This window comes from Solenopsis invicta, chromosome 1, assembly GCF_016802725.1.
Source record: "Solenopsis invicta isolate M01_SB chromosome 1, UNIL_Sinv_3.0, whole genome shotgun sequence".
Lineage (NCBI taxonomy): Eukaryota > Metazoa > Arthropoda > Insecta > Hymenoptera > Formicidae > Solenopsis > Solenopsis invicta.
The window spans coordinates 28,583,454-28,599,840 of record NC_052664.1 but is presented as its reverse complement, the minus strand read 5'-3'; the positions used below and the strand labels follow the sequence as shown (position 1 = coordinate 28,599,840).

At 38.2% G+C, this 16,387-nt stretch overlaps 1 protein-coding gene across 11 annotated transcripts in view; it reads left to right on the top strand.

The window, feature by feature from the left end:
* LOC105203629 (rap guanine nucleotide exchange factor 2) overlaps positions 1–16,387 on the top strand; it is a 140,179-nt gene that overhangs the window by 72,105 nt on the left and 51,687 nt on the right. For 4 of the 11 annotated variants that reach the window (XM_026134208.2, XM_026134206.2, XM_026134201.2 and 1 more), the window contains exon 1: positions 4,839–5,164. The exons of 2 other annotated variants lie outside the window; for them this stretch is intronic. The gene's annotated coding sequence lies outside the window, so the exon portion shown is untranslated. Of the gene's footprint in view, positions 1–4,836; positions 5,165–16,387 lie in introns of those variants that run through there. 5 more of the 11 variants (XM_039456581.1, XM_039456560.1, XM_026134203.2 and 2 more) reach the window with 2 other exon arrangements.

Genomic DNA, 16,387 nt, shown 5'->3' with positions numbered 1-16,387 from the left:
GTATCTCTCGATATTTGAAAGTAAATGATCCTAATTCTGTGGGCAATCGACTTTGTGACGACGCGACGGTAAAATAATCCCAGCTAGCTCATTTGCACAGAAGTTGGAGGAAGCGGAACCGGAAGTAACTATCGTTTGGATAAAAAGGCAAACTCGCCTAATTAAGGTTTCATTAATGAGCGAATTGCGATGAGAGTAAAATAACGAGCGTTTTGTACGCAAGTGGAAGAGCAGGAACCATGAAGTGAGTAAAGGCAGAATTTACCGCGAATGATTTTTACGTATTAATTTCGAATTAGACATGTGCGAACAACATCTACGAATACAATCGAATTGAATCAAAGATAAAATTCGATTCGTATCGGATTTGAATCACTTTTAATCGAATCCTGAAAATTCGAACACATTACATGTTAAGAGGTTCGAATACGAATTGAATATTAACAATCTTATAAATCATATATAAAATTACTTTTATCATCTGATCAATATTACTCTTACAATATAGAAGTCTTTGGTCATTATCTATTTTAATTTGATTATTATCTATATTAATGTTGAAGCTAATAATAATTATATTGTTAATTAAAAGTATGTATCAATGATTCGATTCGAAGTCGAAGAAAGAAATTCGATTCGATTAATAAATATTAAAATGCAATTTTTCCTTATAGGTTTACTTAAATATTTTTATTACTTAAAAAAATTAAATTAACGTGGCAAAGATGATTATGTTTTCTAAAAAAAAAATGAATAGGAATACATCTACAGATGTCTTAGCACACAAAAAAAAATAAATTCTTAATTCACGTATATTTTTATTCTTGAATGCTATTTGTTTTCATTTAAGTATGAAATGCTCCCTTCAATTACAACTGTTCACTTGCATCAATAATAAATACATGTGTGCGAAGTATATTTTATTCTTAAGATCGTATTCTTTTTTTTTTTATATCATATTGTTCTCACGACAAGCTCAATCACATTATTTGAAAGCTATTTATGCTTGAATTAAGAATTACATATTTGAAAGTGCGCTCGACCTTTACTCGAAGCTCACTTGTTTCGCGTTCATGAGCAACAGTGTGCAACCCAGTATCAAGCAAGATAATTCACCCTTTGATCGAAAATAAGTTTTGTTATTATTGGTAAAAATAATGCAGTTGACGGAAGTAAAAATTACTGGCGTTGCGTTTTGTTTCTTCCACCATTAAAACCAGTAGACGATCCCAAATAGTCCGAAACGTCATAAACATTTTCAGGTTTAAAATTGTGGACATTTCAACGTTACCGCAAGCTTGTAGTAACATTGCACAATTCTTTTGTAACTTCTATATAATATTACAATGTTTCAATGTAAGGTTTATGCAATGTTTCTTTAATCTTTCAATGCTGGATTATGATTAAATCATTTAAAATTAACTAAGTTAAGTTAAAACTTATTAACTTTATTATTTAATTTTTAATTTTTTAATTACCCCACTCTACAAATGAGTTACGAGAATTTGTAAGACTGTGCGATGCAAGATTTCCCTAAAAGTCGTTGCGGTGGTTTCGCGCAGCGAGAGAAACTCCGCATTACCCGAGCGCACGTGCACACTGTCTCTGTTAAAGTCCCCACTCGGGTCGTTGACCACACGCGGTCCCGCCAGGCAGGCGCACGTGCGTACCATCTGGGCCGCCTCCCCACTCTCCTCGACCGACTGAGAGTGGGGAGGCGGCCCAGACTGCGCGCACGTGCGTTTGTCTGACGGGCCGTGTGCGGTCAACGACCCGAGTGGGGCTTTAATAGAGACGGCGGAGTCTCTCGCTGTGCGAAACTACCGCAATGATTCTTAGGGAAATCTCGCATCGCACCGTCTTACAAATTCTCGTAACTCATTTGTAGGGTTGGGTAATTAAAAAGTTAAATAATAAAGTTAATAACTTTTAACTTAGCGTAGTTAATTTTTAATAATTTAATTTTTAACTTTAACTAGTTATTTTTGAAACATATGAATTTTAATTTATTAACTTTTTACCAAAGTTAAAAATTTATTTATATAAAAAAGATTATAAAAAAAAATTTTTTTAAGAAGGAAAAACAAAGAAAAGAAAGAGTTTCGGACTATTTGGGATCGTCTACTGGTTTTACTGGTGGAAGAAACGAAACGCAACGCCAGTAATTTTCACTTCTGCCAACCGCATTATTTTTACTAGTAATAACGACACCCACTTTTGAACACTGTCAATAATTATGAAATAAGTGAAAATAGTTTTGTAAGTGAAATATTATATTCATTCAAATATTATATTCACAGAGCATGCCTCCAAAATATGATTCAAACTTTTAAAGATAAGTAAAATGTTCAGCTCATCTTACCCAAGCTATGTCCATAATTAACAGACGGCCGACTTTGTCACAGCGATAGAGAAACGCCTTACCTGTACACATAGGCGGATCTGCCGCAGCGGATCTGCTACAAACAACATGAGTGAAATATGTTATGAATCCACCGCAGCAGACCCGCCCGCATTGAAGAAAAAATAATCCTAATACAAACATATTTAATGTTAAACAAACGCAATTCTATTCTTTAAATAAAGTAAAATTTGTTTTCAATGAAAAATATCTTTTTGCTTTATTTCAAGAATAATTTATTCTTAATCGAAGATTATTTATTCTTGGCACCATTCTAAGCATAAAATATTCTTAGATTAAAGCATTTATGCATTTCTTGAAGAGTTCATTTTTTTGTGTGTGAGGAAGGATTATCGCCATATTTGCGATATAACGGAATTAATTCTGCGTACGGTTAATACTGCGGAGAAATTCACTACGATGCAGGGCCTCAGAGGAAAGAGAGGAAGCTTCTGCCTCCGTCCCTACCTCCGTAATCGCTTTTCTAATTGGCACTTGCGGTAGCCTCGTCGTGTCCCGGAAGAACGACGAAGAACCGCGGCTCGTGTACGCGCGGTGCTCATGCGGATTTAAATAAAATAATTAACAAAAAAAAGGAAGAATGGAGGAAGCTTTTTCTGATACGCGCTACAGAATTGTTAAAGCGAGCGAAAGAAATTGCGCATCCGCGTTTCTTCGTATTTGCCCCTCGTACCCTCGACTTCCCGCATCTTCCCTCTCGGCCGGGGATTTAATTTGCCATAGGAAATCTACTCGTTTCCGTGCGCTACGTGGACTATCCCTTTCTGCACCGAGCAAAAATTGCTATATCGCTCGTTTGCTGTAAATCAAAATATCCGTTGGAGCGCCAGCGAGGAATTGCTACTCGAGAACGGGATAGAAAATAGTAAAGTGGAGGAGCGTTTCCCCTTTAACATTACGTCTTCAAGAGCTCGTTTAGAAACGAGGGAAAACATTAATTGAAAACGTAAAGGATAACCTAAGTAATTGCAAAACATTCAGAACCCGTAGGATGTATTTCGTGTGTTATTTTCTGCGAGAGAACGAATTTTTTTCTCGACAACAAGTGATCTCGGTTAAAGTCAGTGGTTATACTGACGAAAATACAAACAGAGAGCCATTTCGGATCGACTTCGATTTAAACAGCCGTAAATTTCAAGATCTTATATGGATAATTTTTATGTATTGTTTTCGTTATGTTTATACTAATCTTTTTCATGTAGACAATACAATGAAAATTATTATAAATTGAACAACATAATACGGAAAAAAGTAATTGAGAAACAAAAATATTAATAGTATTAATAAAATAAAAATCAATATATTCTTTAAAAATAAGAAAACGGAATTTTATTATAAAATCTAAATCTTCTATGAGCTATAGATTATAACATGCGTATGTAAAGTTTTGCGTATTACCTAAAAATTTAATCTTCTTTTTTTAACATCTCTTTATAATACTGAAAGTACTCGTCGGAAAATACAACTGCCTCCTATCGATTGAAGTGATTATCCAACAGCTCTCTGATTATCCAACAATAAGAACCAGTCTCATTATCTTCAATTAGCTCTTGTGATCGAACAATTAAATTTAAAAATAGCCAACTTTAAAAATTGATCATATCTTAATAGACTTAATATTGATTATTTTGTTTTTCTTGTTTATTTTCTAATTATAATTTATAAAAAATATAATATATTTTAAATTAATAATTAAGTAATTTTTTATTAAAATAATTAAAAAATTAAGTCAGGGATCGTCAATTTTAAGTTTTGCAGTTGGCTTTTGTTAAATCGACCGATAAAGCTAATCGGAAATGGTAAGATCGATTCTATGACTCTAAAAGGTGGTATTTATAGTAGATGCTTATATATTTCAGATTGCCTTGTCTTAGGGATGTTTTGGCAGTACCAGATCAAAGTTTACATAGATAAAAATATCACCAACAATTAAAAAAGTTTCATAGATTATTCTATTATTCGTTAGAGTATCTGTGTAAAATCTAAACATGGCTCTCTTATTAGTTTAAAAATTATTTAATTTTTTTTTTTGCTTATTTCTTTATTCTCGTGTAAAATCGCGTTTTGCAATATTTATTCAATCAATCACAGAGTTGTATCAGCATCTTGAAGTAAATAAGAGCCGATTATAAATATCAGCCGAATTAATCGGAGCACTGGACAATCTCGTCGCGTCGTAATTAGTCGGATTGATCCGCGAGGCAAAGTGCCGATGCATCTCCGAATTTACTTTCCAAAGCATCCAGCAGAGCGCGTGAACGAGGAACGAGGGATGGATAGGCGGAAGGACGGACGGGACGAACGTACGTACGTACGTACGTACGTACGTACGGACGGACGGACGGACGGACGGACGGCGTCGCATCGTGGTGCGCGTGAGCGGCGGCGCGCGGGAGCGGCGAGCGCCAGTATACTTTCGGACGTCACGGCGCGTGTCTCGTCGTTGGCTGCGTGGCTCCCGGTTACGAAGAGCCGGGTATCGACGATTCCGCCCGCCTTCTTCTCGTCGATCGCGAGCCGAAACTGGTGGTCGTTGTGCGCGGCAGTGCGCGGCAGGGGAAAATAGTTGGGCGCGTTCTCGACGTTTTCTCTCTCTCTCTCTCTCTCGCTCTCTTGATTTTCGGAGTGTCAATCTTGGAGTTTGAGTGCCGCCAGTGGATTACACGAGCGCGCGGCAGCGGCAGCTGCAGCCGAACAGGACGAGACAGAAGAGGAAGGACGAGATAGGATAGGACAGGACAGGTTGTTTGGGCGGCGGGTAGCCTGCAATATTCCGAGATTCGCGAGCCGGCCTCATCGATCGTATCATTAATCCCGTTCGCGCGCGAGACGTGCTCTCGCGCGCAAAATTTCTATTTATCTTGATTTATTTATATTTCTTTTATTCCAACGTTTACTCGCGATTGTTGTCGCGCAGATCGACGGCGCGTCGTAGTAATTATGAATTTCCGAGGTACAACGCGCGTTATTATGTCGAGGTCCTGGCAGCGTCGATAGCTTTCGATAGCGAGAACGCTATTTACGTGTGCGTGTACGTGTGCGTGTGTGTACGAAGCGCGCGCTTCGTTGTTGTGCTATTAATACAATCTCATTGATGTCGAATTTCAAAATACCGTTGGGAGTATTATTAAAAGCACGAAAGCCACAATTACATTTCCGTGATAATCTTGCCGCTCCGAGAGCGGCACTCGTTATCTAACCGGAACTATGTATGCGCTGGTTTTGAATATAACACTTGGGCTATTTGTTTCCGGTCGATTGTTTCACGTGACTGACATTCGCCGCAATTATTTCTGCATCATTTTCGATTTTTGTTCGCGTGAAATTCAATGGTCAGAGCAGCTTATTTGTCATCGATCCGGCATTGACATAACGAAATTTGGAGAGGAAGTGGATGCGGAATATTTCAAAAATTCCCCTTTTGCTCCGGGATTTTTCTTTGGAAAATTTTTCACTCTGGAAAAAAATTTGCATTTCATTGACGTTTTCCAATTAATAAATTCAATTTAATTGCGCGTGTATTTTTGATTACGAGAAGATGGATTCAATCGATAGCCCGTCGAATATCATTTCATCTCAAGCGGGATGGAGTAGAGCGAAGCATCATAGTAATAAATATGCATAACGAAACATATATATAACATGTATATATGTGTACATGTAACGAATTGAAAGACTCACGGTGGGCAACGCGCGCTTGTAATTAAAAATAAACATGTAACGCGTTAATGTACTACAGGGAAGAGACGTTGAAAATAGTCGCCTAGTTTTATGAATCGAACACACACGTAGTTTTATGAATGAAGGCCGGAAACGTTTGTAACGTGAATGTGGAAGGTCATAGGCGATAAGTTCGAAGATATCGTTGATAGCTCGAGCCGATCTCTGGAGGCAACGCGCCGCACGTATTCCCGGAATGTTAAAAGCGTGCAAGGAAGCTTTTATCTCGCCGATACTCGTCGCTGAGCACACGATAAATTAACCGTGAGCGTATAAAAATTAGTCGCCGATGTGTCTGTATGGGTGTATTGTTGCCGCAACGGGAATTGCGTAACACGCAAAAGGGACGCATCGGTGAGCGCTCATTACGCCACTGTGCTTTATATAATTTCCAGAATACCGAAGATGATTATCCCCCTTGTGCCGCAATCATTTCGTATCTGTTCGAAGAGCAAAACAAAAAGAAAGAAAAAAAAAAGGAAAACCGATCGGAGATACACGTTGTTTTATTCCTTTCGAGAATTCGTTACGCGCAACCTTTGATATTTCACGAAGCTTTCGAGATGCGAGCGGTGAGAGAGGGGAACTGAAAACTTATGCATAATTTCCAGGCAAATCTGATTCCGCGGTTTAACGAATTTACGCGCGCTCGACGTGTGGAATTGTTTAAACGCGCGAGATGTAATTTTACATTGTGGGACTTGCGTGTTTCGCGTGTCGAAAGCGGGTCTCGCATTTCCGCCGGAAGAAAACGTTTACCGCGAGATTTTCTCGCGGATCAAAATGCCATTTCGTGCACGCGTCGGCGGACCTTGACCCAGCTGACGCTGCCGAAACCACGTGCCGTCGCAATGATTTTCGGCAGAAATCGCAGAGTCGCCGCGTCGGGGGCGGCGAGACGGCGCTGACGATGCAAATTTTTCCGCGCTCGCTAACACTCGCGCGCGGAATAATCTGGCGTATCTCCGACGCTTTTGCGCCAGCATTACGCCGTTTTTTTAATTAACGTTACGTTATTGCGCCGCGCGCGTACGTAACACCGGCGAACGGAAATTGCGAGCGATACGAAATATTTGCAAACTTACGTTATTTAGCGTTCCGCACGCTACGCCGGTGCAATCTGCACTTATTTATCCAACACGCCGGACTTGCTTTTCAGAATGACGCGGTCGGCGAAGATTATTGAGGAGAAAAGCGGATCTCCCCTGACGAAACTTTTCCCTTTCGCGGACGAGCGATTCCGTCGAGACCCAATCTCGTTGAAAGCGTCCGAGTTCGTTTGCGCGTACGAGAGTAAACGAATGTCGTTACTCCGATACGAAAATGCATTTTTGCAAATCTGTGGAAGTGGACGCGTCATCGCGTGATTGGAAGAGATGGTTTCGACACGACTCGCAAAGAATTTTTATCAATCGCGCGTATTGTAATTTCATGATTTCATCTGATCTTTTATGTCATTTTATCTAAATATTTAGTTGAATACAGAGCTGAAAATTATTTTGCACCATCAAAATAATTGTGATGGTCGTTCAGGCGTGATGAGCAAGACTGTAAAAAGTTTTGATATTCCAGCAATTCAGTTTGAGAGTCCGGTATAATTATTTTGATGGCCTAACGAATGTATCCAACTAAATTTTTGAGAAACTTTAGCAATACCGTTCTTCCCGTGTATTTTTAGTTCACGTACGACCGATTAAGTATACGACTGAAATAACTATGATAGCAATGGTGCAGGGTCTAGTACTAGAAATGAGAACGAGAGAGGAATCTCAAACTCGAATCTCAATCGATTCGAGTTTTCCGAATTTTTCCATCACATTTGCATTACCATTTTTTAATAGTTTATTCAACAATTTTACTACAAATGATTAATGTTACTGTATTTTCTTAGTTCATACTTATTATTGTTTTCATTACAACTTTGTAATATTATAATACATAGTTGTAGTGCTTTATTTATTCACAAATTTATAGTTGCTGATACGATTTTTTTCTCGGCATAAATGTACACTGAGAAAGAAATTCAAAGTGTTAGCAAGTAAATGTTACTTGTGACGTTTGCCTTGATATTTATTAGTTCTAAAGGAATTAACTGTGATGATGAAATATTCATTTCTGTGAAATATACATATCTCATTTTTTTTATTAATTGATTTATTTGCTAGGAATAAAATTTTATTTTGCCGCATATAAATAAAGATTCGTTTGGATCAAATAAATTTATATTCCGCAAATAAATTTTGAAGTATCTTTTTTTCTCAGTGTAAAAAGGAAAATTCTGTTATGTGTGAGAGAATTGGAAATTTTAACGTACTTTCGGCACGTTTCGTTTTTACACTACCGCCTTTTCTATATTTACCTCCTGCCGATGGCAAACAGGTAGATGGTACGGTTCACCTGAAATGTCTAAAAATCTCCAAAATATCGAGAAGAAGAATTTCAGTCCCGATAAAAGCTCGCGCGCTATTTTCCGTCAGTTTCCCTCGTTAATTTTCAAACGATGATGATCGTTGACGACGCGTCTTCTCCTCTCCGACGTTATTTTCGCGCGCGTTCGTTTCCCGCTGCTTCGATCGGCACATTTGCTGTTCACGTACGCGTTTTGTTACACGTCGTTGCCCCGCTTCCTCGTTTCTCTCGCCGTTTCGACGCTGTTACGAACAAGCGGGAGTTACCGTTTCTACTCCGGTAACGGCGGCAGACGCGTTTGTCGGACAGCAAAGTGAAACAATACGGCTTGTCAGGCAACGATAATTAATCGTTGACGGCGACCAATGAGAATCGCCTGGGAATAGCGACACTCACATCGTGACAATTATTCCGCGTCGGCGTATTCGGTTGATATTAAACATAGATTGGATATTCACTCCCTTGCGAAAGTTTACTCATAGTTGTCGGAAAATTCGGAACTCGAGGTAGAACTCGTCATTTTTTTCACATAATTGTATTGACGTGCAATATACATATGGGACAATCGATTTTACAATATCTTCTCGATTTTAGAAATATCACACATTGTAGACAATTTCGTAAATGACCGTTGCACGAAGAGCAGACATGGGCAAGCCTATTAAAAAAATTAAAATTATAATTTTACACGGAAAGAGAACAATTTCGCTGAAATAATTATGTTGAGCCATTAAAACATTTATATTGGACGTTTAAGCTAGTTGCTACAATGTCAAAACTTTTTGCAGCAGTATCATTATCCTTGAACGTTTTACATAAATTATTTTCTGATCTGTATCTATATAGCTCAATTTTTAAATGCTATGAGAAAATTGTTCTTTCCATGTTCGTAACAAGTTTTGAGTCCCTCGGTTACTTTGAAATACACTGACAAAAAAAAATCAAAATATTAGTAAGCAAATGTTACTTTTTTTTTACGACGTTTTCTTCGATATTTGTTAGATATAAAAAAAATTCGATTGCGATGATAAAGTATATATTTTTGTGAAATATATCTCGTTTTTATTAATTAGTCAATTTGCTAAGAATACGATTTTACTTCGCCATATTTAAACAAATTAAATAAGTTCATGTCCTACAAATGAATCTCAGATATAAAAAAATTTGATTGCGATGGCAAAATATACATTTGTGTGAAACATATCTCGTTTTTATTAATAAATCAATTTGCTAGGAATAAAAATTTACTTTGCCATACTTAAATAAAGATTTCAATTAAATAAGTTCATGTCCTACAAATGAATCTCAAAGTAGCCTTTTCTCAATATACCATAAAAAGCAAGTATCGTTCTGACATGCCTTCGCACACTGCAAGTCTAAAGCGGCAAGTTTTGCTTTCGTATACGATATTTCATTCCGATACGATATTCCATTAACGAGCAACATCACTGAAAACAATTCCATTTGTGATGGCTGCGCCTATTATGATATAATGACAAGTGATTGACGTTTTAGTATATGGTTTTGTGGAAGTTTAATTGTCACGTTTGTATCGCGAAATGATGATCGATGCATCGAACATATATTAAAGTTGCCATGCTTCGATCAGAGATGCAGAAGAAAACTCGCTCACTCGTAATGCTTTTTATTACATCAATTTATATAATTTTTCAATGCGTAATAATTAATTTTAAAGACACCCTCCCGCCGCTTAATTAAATAACTGCAGTCGTTTAAGTGAGATTTATTTTTCACAATAGTATCCTCCAGAAAAATACAACCGCCTGTATTTTCTGAAGACACGTGACTCGCATTAGAGCGAATCCTTCGAAGACGTTGCGTCTGTCAATTAATTGTGAAAGGACACTGTGCGAGGACACACGCGGCGCTTCCTGCCGAAGGACAAACACGTGTCCCAAGTTCTCGAAATCACTTTGAGCTGATGTTCCGATATACTTCCCCTCGAGTCTTACATAAGACAGATGTAACGCTCGTTTCCTCCTTTTCTCATCTTTTTCTTTCGGCTTCTAGGATGTTCAATTGCATCTTGCGCATCCATTTATTTCTTCTGCGATATCCATTATATTTGCTCTTGCTCTTCAAACGTATAATGCAGGAAATAATAATAGAAATGATATTTTTACAAATAACAGTATCAGTAGCCGCCTTATCACCAGCCATTTTAATACTCCCAAAGGGGAAGACGAAGATTAATCGACTAACCGTCTATTACATTGATTGTGCAGCAACATGGCGCTTTATTGAATTAACTCGATATCGATTCGTACGAGGATAATCGTCGGTTTCACTCCTTCTTTTTCCCCCCCGATGTATAATATTCTCCAGAAGAGCAGATATGTGGTTTATAGAGGGTTAACTAGCGATACCACACACATCACATGCCAGCCATATCATCGCATTATCGGATAAATTCCGCTAGCCGATACCGACGCCGCGCCGGTGTGCTGAAACGATTGCGTCATCGATTTTTGCACCTATTTTCCCGTTTCCCTCCCTCCCCTCCCCCCTCACCTCGGTCACTGCCCCACGAAGGGATAGCTTATCCGCGTTCGAGCGTGAAGGATCGATTTGTCGATGCTCTCTGTAAATATTTGCGACCGGCTTGCCGTCCGTGTCGCCGTGATGCACGCGCGTAAAGAAATCGCGACACGAAACCGCACGATATATAAATGTTATCCCGCCGATGCATGACGCGCGCGTTCTTCCTGCACAATGAACTCGCCTCTCGCGCGCGCCTTACGTCGCTTAACACAAAGAAATGGATTATTTCTGACAGCCGCCGAGCTCGTTACGTAGCGAATCATGCAACGCGAGCATTCGCGGTGCGCTTTCTTGGAACGAAGCGTCGAAAACGGTAAACGCTAAAATATTGAAGCACGATGAAAGTAACTTTGAAATTCCACGACGTTTCCGACGATATTTGCTCGGATGTTCGAACGTACGAAATTTCTTTGCGTCGGACGTACGGTATAATTGCTTCCGGAATCAATATCATGTTTGTTGCCGGACAATATCGTTTATGCAGCGCGATTTATTTTGCGCCACGTATTTTCTACTCGTCTCTCTTTTTTTTTTTTTTTTTTCAAACCTGCCTACGCGGATCGTCGCGACTCGGAAGTAACACGAGCCGCTCAAATCGATCGCCGCCGCCGTCACATCGATACACGTAAATGTAACGTGAGCATCGACGGAGAGGCGCGACGACCAGCGACGACGACGTCGACGTCGACGACGATGCGTTTAGACTTTGGACGGGGACTGCGAAAGGGAAAGAGCGAGCGAGCGAGCGAGGCTGCTTTATTGACATTTTTTTCCATCGCCTCTCTTGCGATAGGTACCCCGCCCGCATATCCAGGCGAACGCGATACCTCCGCCTCGATTTATGGTCTCCAGATTGCTCCAAATAGCGGCTGTGCGGCACTTACGCATTACTGTATACACCCACACGCGGTGTCTTCGTTGCGGACACACGTGTTAAGCAGCGCGCATTCTAGCATGCACGCCAGAAGCGATGCGGTGCGCGAATGCACGAGAATGACACACCCAACGGTTTGACCTGTGTTTGGTTTCGGTTCATCCGTTGATTAACTGCGTGCACGCGTCCAGACTTTGCCAAATTGACGATGCAACGCGGATAAGTGCGTGCACGTGCGTGCGTGCGTGCGTGCGTAGGGGACACACGGGAAATTGGATTGTTGTCAAATATGGAAATGCGTACTGTACACTAAGAGAAATATTTGAGATAGACCAAACGTTAGTTAAATAGTGATCATGAATTGTACAGCTATAATTACTAAACGTGCAGTTGGCCAAACAATGTGTACCCTTGACCAAACAATTGTTTTCATGCAACTTGCAACCAAATGTTTCGAGTGTAACCAAGTTTTTCGTATCGGTAATTACAAAATTCATTTGATCACTATTTAACTAAATATTTGGTTAATATTTCTCTCGGTGTATTTACTGCCGTCTGAAAATGACTAGAGCACACCGTGATTTAAAATTGAGACTGTTCGAGCGTAAATATTTTAATAATATTCTATATATTATTCTGCGAAACGAGAAGCATTAGTCACGTTTTTAAAAGGTCATCACGCTTTACATCGATCGATGTAATAACAATTAATAGTTCGAAGAAAATGCAGCACCTTGAGCTAAAATTATTACGTCGTCAATGTCAACCTAACTTAGTCGGGTTAATTGATTAATTACAAAAGTAAAGAAGAATATAATTGCGATACCAAACTTGCGTGTGTGTACATAAATCTCGCACGCGCAAAAGTATTTAACGACATTTAATTACTGCCAAGATTAGAAAATGTTAAAAACGATTTTTTTTTTAATTCACTTTTCAATGAGCGCACTTGTTTTTTTAAGCTCAGATATGGATATTAATAACGAAGTTCACTCTCTCAATTTTATTATCGCGTATTCATTATTCTATCACAGAATTTCAAACAATTTTCTCGTCTCATTTCATAATAAATTGAAATATATTCGAATGAATTTTGCATACTATATAAATATAAATATTTTAAATGTATCCTTTTATCCTTTGTATTAGAAGCTTCCACGTCACGCTTGATCTTTAGAGCTATCTGACAGAAATGCGGTGAGCGTTCAAATACAGTATTTGTGTATGTGCAAAGCTGCATATTTAAGGCTTAAAAGCAGTTTCTCGTGAATACTATACATGACAGGCTGTATGGGGTATTCTATCTCAAGTTCCGTGGCTGCCTATCTAAAAGGTAGTAAAGACGGGACAGATGATACCAGAGGAAGTATCTTGATGTCGAGGAGATTACACGATCAAATTATCTATTTATCTTCTAGATTGAAATCTACAATATTGCTTTTCTGCTTAAAACTTGCGGATGTTCAATCTGGATATAGGATTCTATATATTCGCCATGAATTCATTAGAAGGTAATTTAATTCGCTCGATTTATCGATCCGGTCGTAATCCGGACATTAGAGTCGAGCAGAGACAAAAATAAAAGGCAATTCAGGTAGAGAATAGTGGTCCTCCCGTCTCATTCTCTCTTTCCTTTTCTCCGTTTCTCGATGTCCCTCGAAAGGATAGGGATGTTTCTTTCGTTAGTCATATGTTCTTTTTCTCGTGGCGAATGGTTCCAGCTATTATACCAACACTGAAAAAAAAAGACTTGTAATAACCACCAAATGTATAGTGAAATAGTATCAATTAAATATTTGGTCAATGTAACTAAAAATAATTATATCTTTCTGAATATTTAGTAACTTATACCAGATTTGTCAATACTTATTAAATATTTAGAACAATAAAATTATTTTTGATTATACTGACAAAATATTTAATTGATACTATTTCACTATACAGTGATAACCAGACTTTTTTCAGTGCACTCTCAATCGCGTTTGAATTGAAGGCGTCGGAAAGCATTTATCACGCTCGAGATAAGCATTCGTTATAATATTAACGAATTTATATTCGTGATTAATATAAACACGCGTTATTCTTTCGCTTACGGTTTCGCATTAACGAACAACTCGTGCTCGAATTGATTCCAGCAGTTATGAATGTTCTGCTCATTTATCATCATTACATTCCTTTCTCTCTTCTATTTTCCATATTTATTCACGATATTTTGTGAGAAATTGCGACCGATGTTACAGATATAATAATTTTGCGGATCGGAGGGTGTAATAATTTAAATATCCCATTTAAAAAGAAGTGAAAGAGTTCGGGCAGCTAAATAAAATCGAATTAAAAAAAAGAGAGAGAGAGAGAAGCGAGAGCTGAACGCACTAAAACATAAAATTTTTTCATTATTCCCGGTTACGGTTCTTTCAGCTGGGTTTAGTCGATAGTAAAGTTCGTTGATGATGATGACCGGGCGATGAAATGTGTCGCCTATAAAAATATTCGAGTTTGCAGCCAATTTTCACCGCTAGTGCGCAATAAGAGTGTACAATATACAAGTTTCTAAATACTGTTAAACTCTGCCAGTCTTTATTACGACTTGTAATTCGAAAAATTCAAGAGTCACTTATGCAATGGAAATGCTCGTGGCATTTACTGCGTTAATCCTTTCAAAGGACCGAGTGACATAGACAGGAATTTAAAATTTCATAACACTGTCAAAATTTTATGATTTCCTTGAGTGCTATTTAAAACTTGGTCATAATCGTTACGCGAAAGGAGAGTACTTCATTTTATGGAATACATTACCTGTATCTCCCTTTTTCTCTTCTACGTATTTCTACGTATTTCTGCAGCGAACTACGTAAAATATAATCAACGTAATACGGGTTAAGTACGATATATAAATAAATTTTGCGCAAAGGGAAACTAGACGAGGAATAAAATTGATAAATTCGAGCGGAAGGATTGACTTTCTTGCGAAAGTACTGTCGCTAATTCAATCGAAAAATCGTGCGAATCGCCCGTAAGGTAACAGATTCTAAGCGTAATCGGATCACATTAAACCGATTACTATTGCCGAGCACGATCGATACTTATGGCGCCCTACGGCAGAGCTCCTACGAGAATGGAATTGTGTGCAAGTAATTCCATTAAATCGTATACATCGCATATTCTTTTATCCGATTTTGCGCGATTATTCTTCGATCGTTTCTTCAGAAAATTTGTAATTCGAAATGTCGATTAATTTAAAAATGTTTTACAAGGAGATAACGAAAAAAATTTTTCTCATCCAAAAGAAAAATACTTTCCAGACTTTGCGGAGAACTTCTTTTAAAAAGTTATTTTATGCAACAGTTTTTTTTTAATGCACATTCAAGTTTCAAGCTCCTAAATTAGGTTCATTAACGACATGTCACTTCGTGTCTCTCTGTAATAAATATTGTCTCTTCTCTGTAATAAATATTGCTATTAATTGCAACATGCAATAATATAATTAAACGTCGCTTTGTATATCATTGTAACAACTTCTGTCGGCAATATATTGCAATAAGAATGTTTTTGGCTCCGTACACAAATAGAGATGATAATAGCATCGATCGCATTTAAGATTTTCAATCTCCGTTCGCGCTGCTCGCGCAAGTTTAAAGTCGGCAACACAAATACGGACCCGTTGTTAAGACGGAATCGGTGATCGACTGGCAATTCCATTAGAGCGAGCTACGGCTGCTCCGAGAATACGCATTGAATCGTCTCTCCTCACTTTCATCGCAGGAAGTCTGGTAGTTTCTAAGGCTTTCTACGTCCCAGGTTCGAGTCGAGTAGACTTTTATCAAACATCGACTTTTTTTTCCCGTCTAGCTATTGTACATAGTCTTACGCAAAGTATTTTCGATCAAACGCGCGGGGAAAAATCGAGTCCATTTAGTTTTAAAGCGAGTCGATTTCATATTCGATACACTATTGATTTCGACTTTATTATCTCTCTTTCTCTGGCACAAATTACGTCGTCGTCGAAATTCAAAATGGAAATTTGATATACTTGTAATTGGTTTCTCCAAGCAATTCTATTCTCTTATCAATTAATACGCAGCGAGCGCTTCTTCCACAACTCGTTAATTAGTGCGTCGTCATGTCATAATTAGCAATCATTGTATTACGTAGGGTTCAGAAATGTATAAATAGATGTGGATACTGTAATGGAGCACGGATGTCTGTAAATTAGATGCTTACATCTCAACTTGTACTTAGCGGCGTATAACTACATAATTTAATGACACTTAATGACGAATAATTAAATTGTTTTTCCTTGATGCAATATTTAAATGACGATTCCCAGTGAGCGCCGAGAAAAGATTATTGTTAATCGAAAATTTATCTCACATTCTTCGTGCCTGGCCAATTTATTTGAT